The sequence below is a fragment of the Crocodylus porosus genome, unplaced genomic scaffold (assembly GCF_001723895.1).
Source record: "Crocodylus porosus isolate Cpor-Errol unplaced genomic scaffold, CroPor_comp1, whole genome shotgun sequence".
Taxonomy (NCBI): domain Eukaryota; kingdom Metazoa; phylum Chordata; order Crocodylia; family Crocodylidae; genus Crocodylus; species Crocodylus porosus.
The window spans coordinates 13589071-13600067 of record NW_017728918.1 but is presented as its reverse complement, the minus strand read 5'-3'; the positions used below and the strand labels follow the sequence as shown (position 1 = coordinate 13600067).

Sequence of the window (10997 nt, the reverse complement as noted above, 5' to 3'; positions counted from 1 at the left end):
TATATCCTGCTGTTTACATGTAAATATTAAATAATCACAATAAAACATTTTCAGTGTGAGATATGGGTTCAGTGGGTAGAGATGGGTGGATTTCAAATCACTTGGAATCAGGGTTTTGTTCAAAGATGTAACCAAGTGTTAAAGTGCTTCTCTGATGCCCATCAAATTATTGAAAAGTAGAAACTTCAGTACCAGAACAAGGCAGCAGTCCCCTCTTACACAGTTTCTCTTTTTCCAACTGTACTCAATAGAGACTAGTGACCCAAAGAATGACTTAAGACATTTCCAAGGGAACAATTATGGATTAAGCTGACCATAGGAACTTTAGTGCTTGGCTTAAACTATGAAGCTTAAGTCACTTTGTTTGTAATACTACTCTCTAGTATACTGTGGATACTTTTATTACCTCTTTGTTTTGTTTTTTTGGCAGGGGGGGTTAATCCTACAAAGCTGTTGGTCTGAACGATTTCTTATTGCAGTGAATTTCACAGATTAAATATTTTAGGGACAGTGTGTCTGATCCATTGTTTATATGTATGTCGCATTCTTTACGTATGTTATCGTTGAATTTCTTTAACTCTGCAGCAATGATCTGTATACATGGAGTCCCAAGTTCTTTTTCTCAAAGTAGGTAACTTTGAGAAAGATGTGTTTGCCATATGAACTTGCAATTCAAATTATCCCTGTCAAGCAATATGACCCTGCATTTGTCAATACTGAATTTCATTTGTGATTGTGCTGTCCATTTAATTGGCTTAGTTCAGACTCTTAAAGGTTCCTCACCATCTACTGCTTCTTGACAAACAAAAATAACTTTGTCTGACCTGTGAATTATATCACAACACTGTTCACTCCCTTTTTTCATATCATGAGTAAAATGTGGAACAATATATACCCAACCCAAGAATTTCAAGATATAAATTGACCCACAATTAATGGTGGTCGGGAAGGAACTTTCCTTGTGGACAGGTCATTTCATAATTCCCTTGTATAGGAATCTTGCACATAATTTTTAAATGATTGATACTAGCCATCGTAACATACAGGATACTGATCTATATGGGCAACTAGTCCAATCTGATGTGACAATGGTTATGTTTCCAAACTTACATTTCAGCAATTTAAGGAAGATGTAGTTAAGCAGATTGGCAGGGTGGATATTTTAGGAACTATATTACACAATCTTAGTGGCTTGGATTCCCTAAACATAATACCCTATTCTATGGCAGAGCAATAGGAAATGAAAATGGAAGCATGTCCCCCAGCATTGCTATGTTTTACAAGGAGCATTTCAAATTGTAAAAGTTAATTCCTTAGCTTTGTCAGTCTTCATGGGCTTTTATTTTTCCCCCAATCTTATACATCACACTAATTCAATTTATCTTGTCCATTTTACTCAAACAACTGAAACAAGTCTCTGGTAAATTAATGTGCTATAGATAATTTGGAATGCAGTGCCAGAATTCAATGCACACCAGCACTACTGTATTACCTAGGGATATAAGATTTTAATTTAAAAAGTTAAGGGTCCATAAATCACATTCTATCTATACTTGTCAACGTTTCTGACAACCTGCTTTAACATCTGGGATTATTTCCTTCTTTATCACAGAAGAAATATTTAGTTTAACTCCCCTTCACCCTAAAAGGTACAGAAGGAACCTAAACTCATTTAGGAAGAGGAGGAGAAGACACCAAAACACACATGTAAACTGAATCGCTGCATTGCCTTCTCACACACTATTCTAAGATTTGGGAGTCGTCAAACTTCAGTACGGCTGCGTAAACAATGATAAAAAAATTACACTATGGATATGGACAAGTATATAAATGAAGCAATCGCCATCAACAAATCAGCAAGTTAGCCACACCTATGGCAAAATAACCAAAAGCACAAATGCAGAAGAGGCGGTAACTAGCTGGTGAATAGCATCTCCAAGACGGATATGGGGGTTTTGGTGGCTCATAGACTCAACATACACCAGCAATATAATGCAGCCATGGAAAAAAAAAAATTTTTGGATGAATCAATAGAAGTAGTAGGTGTAGGCATGAGTGGCAATAGTGCCATTCTGTTTAGCACTGGTTAGGGGTGTCAGGCATCTACCCTGTGGGCCAGATGTGGCCCACAGAGCTGCTTTATTCAGTCCCTTGAGCTGGCAGACCACCAGAAGTTAGGGAGAATGGCCAGGGAGAGTGACCTGATGCAGAATCTGTGGTCCGCAGGCCCTGGTGGACAAGACGAGCAGCATCAGAAGGGTGAACGAAGGCTGATTTAGCTCCAGTTGCTCTTCACCCCCATCACCTATTGCCATTTCCATAACTCTGCCTTCCCATGATGGAGTCAGAGCTGGAGCTGGAGCGGCTTGGGACATATGGCAGTAGCTGCTCCAGGTCTGATCCAAGGCACACAATGGTGGCTCTGGCCCCAGCCATATACCTCAGGCCAGAGCTGGAGTGGAAGTCACTGCTTTCTCAAGCCCCGTGTTGGAATCCCACAATCCAAATCCAGCCCAGGACACAAGTGAGTTTAACAGCCCTCCTCAAGAGTAGTGTGTGCAGTTCTGAGATCTGAATTTTGAAAAGTGTATGGAGAAGTTAGGCAGGGTCCAGAGCCAGGCAACTAAAATGATAAAGGGGTTAGAAGGCAAGCCGTATGAGGAGAGGTTTAGATACCTAGGCAAGTTTAGGTTGGAAAAAAGGGGATTAAGGGAGAGCATGGGATTTGTTTTCAAATATTTGCAAGGCTGATAAAGTTAAGGAAGAACAACTGTTCTCCCCTGCTGCCGAGGGCACTGCACAAAGGAATAGATCTAAATTGCAGCAAAGCAGATTTATACGATGGAAGGCAAAACTCCCTTACTGTTAGAACAGTGAAGCAATGGAATAGATGGCCCGGGGAAGCTGTGGAATCTCCCTCTCCTACAGCTTTTCAGAAAGAAGCTGTATAAGTATTGGTCAGGGATGATTTAGTAATAGCATTCCTGCAGTCATGCACAGGGTTGAGCCAGATGACCCTGGGAAACCCTTCCAACACTAGGATTCTTTGATCCTACAATTTAGGCACTTGGATTATGACCCAGATATCATTATTGAGACAAAATATGTATTATAATCCCCAGTAGCCCGCGTTGTGGGGAAGGGGTTGCAGCCTGCGTTGTGTTCCACCATATCCTGGCTGAACTGCTGTCAACGGAGAATGAAGGTAATGCAAAGCTTTGGCATGTCTACACTTCACTGCAAAAAAAAAGAGACTGTGGTGTAGTTGTATTCTAAGAAGCTGCTGCCCACGAGAAACAGGATGGGAGAGAAGGCCCCTGGTGCCATTCTGCTTTTCCCTGAGCCTGAAATGTAAATTCCAAGAGTCTGACAGCCCTGCCTCTACTGAAGTCAAAGGCAAACCTCCCACAGGGCTGGGATTTTCTGAAAAGGAAAGAAAAAGACAGAAAGAAAACATTTTTCTTAAATATTTGCAGAGAGCAAAGATAAATGAAAAGCCATTGTCGCTGCATCTATTTATTTGAATTGAGGCTCTGTCCATCTGTTTATAGCTTGCCTTACCTCTTATTCTCATGCACTTTTAAAATTGGATGACCCCCAAAAGGGATGGCTAGAGCAAAGTGTGAGCAAGTATGGCACAATATGATTACAGCTTTTAAATTCAGATGAAGAACTAACAGAGTTAAGCAGAAATTGGTCTCACAGCCAGTTCAGCTAGATGAAAAATAGGTGCGTTACCCAAGGAGAGTGAACCAAAGTGACAGGACTGGGCAGGCGGTTCTCCCTACAATCAGTGGAGGAGTTAGGCACCTCTAAGGGGCCATTCAGAGTTTCTGCAGAAGGAGGCATTTAAAGACCTATAAATAAGAAATGCTAGGTACAGGAGTCTGTCTGAAACCTCACCCCTTTCAGAACTCATGCTTCTGACTCAAAGGTTTACATTAGGTAGCTCCTCCATTTGGAGGATGGACAGCCCAGAAAGAAGCAGCTGTTTATGTGCCTAGCACATACCAACAGCACTGAATTCAGTACAAACCAGGACTGGTGATGTACCCTTCTTGTACCACTCCCCATCTGGCCATGTACCATGCCCCTATGTCCAGCCGCACTCCACTCCGCCTTCCCAGCTCTACATCTGGCTGCACACCACCCCCACCTCCCACTCAACGTCCAGCCACCAGGGGTACACTTGTTAAAAAGGGTAGAAAACCCCTGTACTATAGGAACAAAACACTCAGAGGTAGCTACTATTAGGGGAAAGGATATCAAAATAAAAAAAGAAATCAGGTACAGTGAAGGAACACTCCAAACTGATTTAAAGATGTTTTCACCTTGTTAAAAATCAGCCAGCTCATCTTTTTCATATATTATCATGCTCAACACTTGGCCTATATCCATTTTAAGCACCATGGGCTGGTCACACAGGATAATGATACTCTTGGGGAGTGGGTTAAGTCTAGTGTTTTCCTACTCAGGGACAGATATAAAACTTAAGAGCTGAAGAAACACAGAGTTAGTCTTCTTGCATAAGTCAGGACGGTATTTAAATATTTCTTTTTTCTTTCCCTTTTTGTTTGTTTTGTTTTTCAGAATATTGCATTATAGTAAAAGGGGGGTTATACATGAAAGTCCCCACCTCTCCCTTTAGTGACAAGGAATTAGGATTGTAGCCACTCAGCAAGATTTGAAGGACAAAATCAGCGTATACCTCCCCTAACATTACCTTACTTCCATAAGAAACAGGAATAACTTCCTTTGGTTTCTGCTATATATCTATGGTCACATAATGAGTGGTTAAAGGCAGGAATATGTACTCTCATTTTCAAACAAAAATAAACCTCAGGTTAAATAATCACTCTCAACTCAGAACTGGCACCTGAGTCGGTTGTGGTCAATCCAAAGAATTTATAGTTTAAATTATGGGTATGTGAAGCACTTTGGGGTTGTTCCAAACCTAGGTCACTGTTAATCATTTCAACAAGCCTATCAGTTTGCTTTACGTTCCAGAACAGTTCTGCATTTGAATTTCCCTAAGCAGTTTATGTCTCCCCAGGCTAATTTGTTTTTATGGACATCTTGGGGACATTGGAGACAGTTTGTTGAACTTTGTTAACATAACCTGCAATAACCACTGGTACATTAATGAAGATAGTTCTACCTTTTCTATTTGTCAGCAATGTTTAATTTAGAAAACACAATTAATATATGCAGTGTTATTGCGTCTTTCCCTTTTATGAGCCAGTTAACTTGGATTTATTAACTGCTGAAAGCACTGGAGGTTCAATCAATACAGCGTACTTCTAGCATGTGAATCAACATTATCAATCGTTTGGGCGAGATGCAAAACCTAGGAGCAGACTGCTTGAGAAGATTACAGAATTTGTGACAAGTTTCAAAAAGAGTAGAAATGCTTATTTGTTCTAACAATTAGAGAACCACGGTCAAACTTTACATGTCAATATATAATGGGCATATAATTTCCAGGTCTTCTGACTGAAAACTACGTTTTGAACTACTGTATAAGAAAACCCTTATTAGCTAAAATATTATTGGAATTTATGGGAATTTCTCTCCTGGTTAGTGAGAAACGAGCCAGTGAGAAACAGTTGAGCAAGCCTGATATCCTTCCAGTAGAGGTCAGTAGCACATATAAACAATAACTAATAGATTTCATTTTCTCAGAGGCATCTTGGGAACTGGCTTTCTTCTTAAATTTCTAGTGTGGCTTCAGTATTAGAATCATTGGGTGTTTCAGATGGAAGTACACCATTATAATTTAGATTATACTTTTAATACTTTATAAATTATTGTGGAACTCCTTGTAATATAATATACAATACTAATATGCTGCTTTGCTTTAAACATATAACTTGATTAGTATCTCTTACAGTGCATTGCTTATCGTTGGTTGAAAGTAATATTTCAAAAAGCTATGAGGCCACTATTAACAAGGCTGGAATACTAATGGTTCATTTTCTTGAAAGTGCGTGTGATTTTTTTTTTTTTAATTGTATTTATCTGCAAATTGAATGAGTTCCAGAAAAAGTGACAACTATAGCCATGCAAAATTATTAACCCAACCTCAGCAAGCATTTTTCTTTTTCTTTTTGTTAAAAAATATCTAGCATATGTAAATAAACAAAGCATAGGTCTACATATTCTCTACACTGGGGATTTTAATTAGGCAACAAAATTAAAAATGGGAAAAAAAAGTAAAAATAGGGAAGTATGATATTCAGTCAACATCACCGAACAGCAAACAACATCAATCACTGAATGAATATGCCTGTTTTTGTTTGCAGTGAAGTTTGCAGCCAAACTATTGGTTATTGGCCTTTAATGGGCAACATCATAACTTCATATGTAAGTACCTTCTTCTTTGGCAATTCATGTAAGACATTCATCATTTATTATTAGGACTGATCAAAATTTTCGTTGAAATTGTATCTGATGAAAAATTAGAGGATTTGACTATTTATAATTGTCAACATATCATGGGAATTTAATCATATCGTAGAAATTTTTATCATATTGTAAAATTGAAAAACATAGGTTGGATTCTTTGGTCAGAGTCCATCTCCACATTGAGCAGTGGCTTTCTCTCCATGAAGAACCTCTTAAAGTCTTAGGCAGGTGTTTGGCTGTTTATCTTGCTGGGATCATTTGATCCCTGCAGATTTCCTGCCTATGGCAGGGGGGCTGGACTCGATCATCTTGCGAGGTCCCTTCCAGCCCCTAATAGCTATGACTATGAAATCTATGTCTAGGAGCTCACCCACACCGAAACAGCCATATTACTTCTTCCTGAACATGCTTCCTGCTGAAACATGAGCTATGTTCTCTTCCATGCCTAAAAGGCACTATCTGCTCCTTCATTCCCCAAGCATAAGCTTTGTGCAAAATGGCACAGCTGGCATGGTAACCTCAACTGTTCAGACCCTGCAGCGCTCACAATAAGCATATGATTATGATCATCTCTCAAAAATAAGAACAAAGCTGAAAAATGAAGATATGCTTGCATATGAAAGCACAATGCCTTTCATTCATTTTAAAGTGAAAGATAGAAACAAAATGCCATGGTGAACCCTAAGCGAGGAAAGCATTAGGTGAAGAAGGATTGATTATTTTAATGTGTTCCAAGAGCAAGAATTGTAGTAATTTTCCTTTTCCTGATCACATTATAACAGGCCAAATATCACTCCTGGGGACTGAAGAGGTCCAAAGATTTCTCTAAGAAAAGGTCAGCTAATAACTATGTATCAGAAATAGGAGATACTAAGGGCAGAATCATATTTCATTATATGCACCTAAATGACAGCTACAAACCATGTAAATGCCATCTTTGGCACCTACTCACAGTTTGCTGTCCTATTCCACGTGCAGGGTAGCCACAAGAGTTCATTAAACTATGGAGCATGCTCAGCAGCTTGTGCTTTAGCCAGATAGGTTAAGAGGAGAAAACGATAGTCCTCCCATAATTTGTGTCAGTAATGGTCAGAGCCACTCACTAGGGAGGTAGAAGAGCTAGACTTTAGTAGGCCCTCCACTTTATTCCATAATATGCTTTCCAGAACAGTGCTTTAGCCACAGGTCATGTGCTTAGTATTAACCAAAGCCTTCATCAGCTCTTGATTTTGAACATGGCCCTCTGGGCAGCCAAGAGAGAGAAATGTATGGAGTCAGGAGGAAGAGAGCAAGTTATAGGGTGTGTGCCTCAGCAGTATGGCAACCCTGGATGAGAAAGTCCCTGCCCCAAAGAACTGACAACCTCTACAAAAGAGATGGACAATGTGTGAGGAAATGAAGCATATCATTAGCAATTTACAATTAACAATCGGAAACACAGAATGATAGAAAGGGACTGGAGCTCCCACTGCCTGCTCCCAAAACCTTTAAAGTATTTTATACTGTTGTAACCTTGCTTATGTTATGCATGTTCAGCTATGGTTATCTTCTATAATGGTAACTGTGTATTTCTTGACTCCATACCCTTATTTAGAAACATGAGCAGAGAGGCTGTTCTGACACACTGTAATTACAACACGGCAGAGCAGATTCGATTCATCGAGTCTGCTGCAGCATGGTAATTATTGCACTCTAGCAGACTCCAGCATCACATGTATCAGTGTTCACATGCTGAAAAATGGTGGCAGGGGCACTTTAACTAAAGCTCATCAAACAAGCTTTAGCGAAAGTGCCCCACCACCAGTTTTCAGCACAAGAACGCTGATACATGTGATATACTCAAATTAGTCGAGCACTTATATACTCTAATTAAGCCTTCCTCCCCTCCCCCCTGAGCGTGTCTATAAACATCCACAGAATCACAGAAATTGAGGGTTGGAAGGGACCTGAGGAGGTCACATCTAGTCCAACCCCCTGCTCAACACAGGACCAGCCTCAACTAGATCATCTCCGCCAAGGCTTTGTCAAGCTGGGCCTTATAAACCTCCAAGGATGGTGATTGCACCACCCCTCTGGGTGGCCATTCCAGTGCTTCACCACCTTCCTAGTGAGACACCACCCTTCAGCACCATCCTCCTGGACTGGCTGGCCCCCATTTGTGTGCATGCTGAATGATTTGGGGGACATTCATACCTCTTTTTACTGTTTCTTGGCCTGGGTTTTACTGTCTGGGGTTAAAGTGGGCAGGTGGATCACATTTTGGGCTCACTGACCCTCCCTTCTAACATGAAGTATGTAGTTTCACAGGTATTACTAATGGACAGTTGTACAAGTGTCACTGAAAGGTCAACACTCACGATAAACTTTGCAAAGATCTTTAGTGAGGTACCCTCAGTTTTAAGGCAGAAGTGGTTTATGCGTAAGAAGCAGGCGAGATTCTGGACAAGAGTTATTCCCAGGGTGGCCTTGTGATTTGTCAAGTCCTCAGAGGGAAAGTGTGTGTGAGCACAAATCCCTGTAGTGGGTTCAGGTAAGGACTTGATATTCATTACATCTCAAATAGCTGACATCCATGGGCTGCTGCTGAGTAGGTATTGTTCTTCCCTCTTCCAAGTGAATGCAATAGTCATGACACTTCTGGGAAGTAGAAGAGAGAGTTTTAGTGCATTTAGGCAGCAGGGAGAAATTGAACTTAGATATTCTAGTTGCAGTGTGTTTGTGTTAAACTCTGAGCTATTGCCAGAGACGGCTGTAGCAAGGCGTGGGGGCTGGGGCAAATCAGCCTGTGCGGGGACTATATGCAGTGGCAGAGAGGAGTGGGAGGGGTGGCAAGCAGCCAGATGCAATGGCTTCCTGGCTCTGTGGGGCACCCCAAAGCATGGAGCCTGAGGCAGTTGCCCCAATTTGCCCCCCTCCTAGGGACAGCCCTGGCTATTGCACATGGTTTCTGACCCCCAGGAGAAGAGCTGGCCACTCCTTGTGTTTTAAAAGTACCTAGGGCACTTACTTCTTGGAGAAGGTGAAGGGCTGTGAGTTCCCAGTACACAGAAGTGCCTCCCAATAGTACTGAGTTATATGACTGATCCTGGAGAGGCACAGTGTTTAAGGCTGAACTCCACGTTTCCCACTGGCTACCCAGAACAGGTCCCTCCTCAGCGTGCTGCCTGTAGTGAGTCCCATTGTGAGGCATCTAACTTTCTCCAAGCATTGTATAATTGGCCTAGGAGATAAGTATTGCGACACTAAGTAGCACGGAGCCTAAGTCTCTTTGGGGTTCTTGGTGGGAGTTTCTTGCTGAAGGTCATACTGAAAATCAGTGACTGAACAGGCAGGGCACTAAATCCCTGGCCAGTGCAAGAACATCCTTCCTTGATCTCAAGTTTTTTTTGTTTTTTTTTCAGAAATCGAAGTCATGGAAAAATCCTGGCACTTCTCATCCAAACACACATACTTCCTCATCACCCAGAAAGCTAATATTTCCCATGTTGTATTTTGTAACAGAAAAGGCTGAACTGAGGGCAGAGAGAGAGAAAGATGAAATGATGCAATATCATAGCATCATAGAAATTAGGGCTGGAAGGTCGTATAGTGATACACCTGCCAATGCAGAATTGTTCCTGAGAGAGCCATTTCCAGTGCTTTGTCTACTCTTGTTTTAGATTACGGCACTATTGCATATTTTAATAGATCTCACTATGTGAAGCTTTGGCTTGATATTCAGCTTAAATCTTCTTCCCCTATATTTCATCCCATTATTCTAGTTTCTATTAAGGCTCTTTAAATGAGATTCTCTACTGCATTTACAGTGGTCTGTGCTTCAGGAAAGAAGCAGATTGCAGTTCAGGAAGCTGAGTGTAATAGTCGTTGATATATACTTTGCCCTCCATATACAGGGCTGAGTTGTTTAACCCATCCTTTCCCAACTTAGTTCTTTCAATTTTCCTTCCTAAAACAAGGCCACTAGCCATGTTTCTTACTCTTCACTAAATATAAGACATAACATTATTTTAGCTAGGTTCAAAAAGGGACTGGACAAATGCTTGGGGGAGCACTGCATCAGTCGCTATTGAGCATGAAAGTTAGGGGTACACCAGCTGAAACAAAGCTTTCTCTTAGACCATACTGGGTGCATCTGCATAAGATGCTATGTTGCTGTAGCAATGAGCTCCCTCGCTATAGCGTGTTGCTATGGCGATATAGCGGCTAATGTAACTGTCCGCTGCCAGCACAATGCAGTAAGGGCTGTTACCAAACCGTCATTTAGTGCTTCCAAAAACAAGTACTAAATAATGGCACAGTAACAACGGCACTGTAGGGACACGTGTAGTTGCGCCCACTAAATCTGTGAAATGTTGAGCAGTGTTAAAGTTAGACTGTGCCATGAGCAGGTACATGTTAAGTGTTAATACTGTTTCTTGCCTGCACAGCTCCAACTTGCCACTAGAGGGCTGGCAAGCAGGGGTGCGGCAAAGAGCCAGGACACTTGGGTTCTGTCCCTGCTCTAGGTGGAGGGGAGTGGCTGGGAGCAGTGCAAGCTGGGATGCTGGAGGACTGGAAATTGCTTCTTTTGTTTCCGTGGAGCAAACTGAAAT

At 41.3% G+C, this 10997-nt stretch overlaps 1 long non-coding RNA gene across 1 annotated transcript in view; it reads right to left on the bottom strand.

The window, feature by feature from the left end:
• Positions 1-1317: 1317 nt before the first annotated feature.
• The window catches only part of LOC109312180, a 15960-nt gene continuing 6280 nt past the window's right edge, over positions 1318-10997 (bottom strand). Inside the window, exon 3 of the long non-coding RNA XR_002101715.1 lies at positions 1318-1327. This is a non-coding gene — a long non-coding RNA (uncharacterized LOC109312180). The remainder of the gene's footprint in view (positions 1328-10997) is intronic.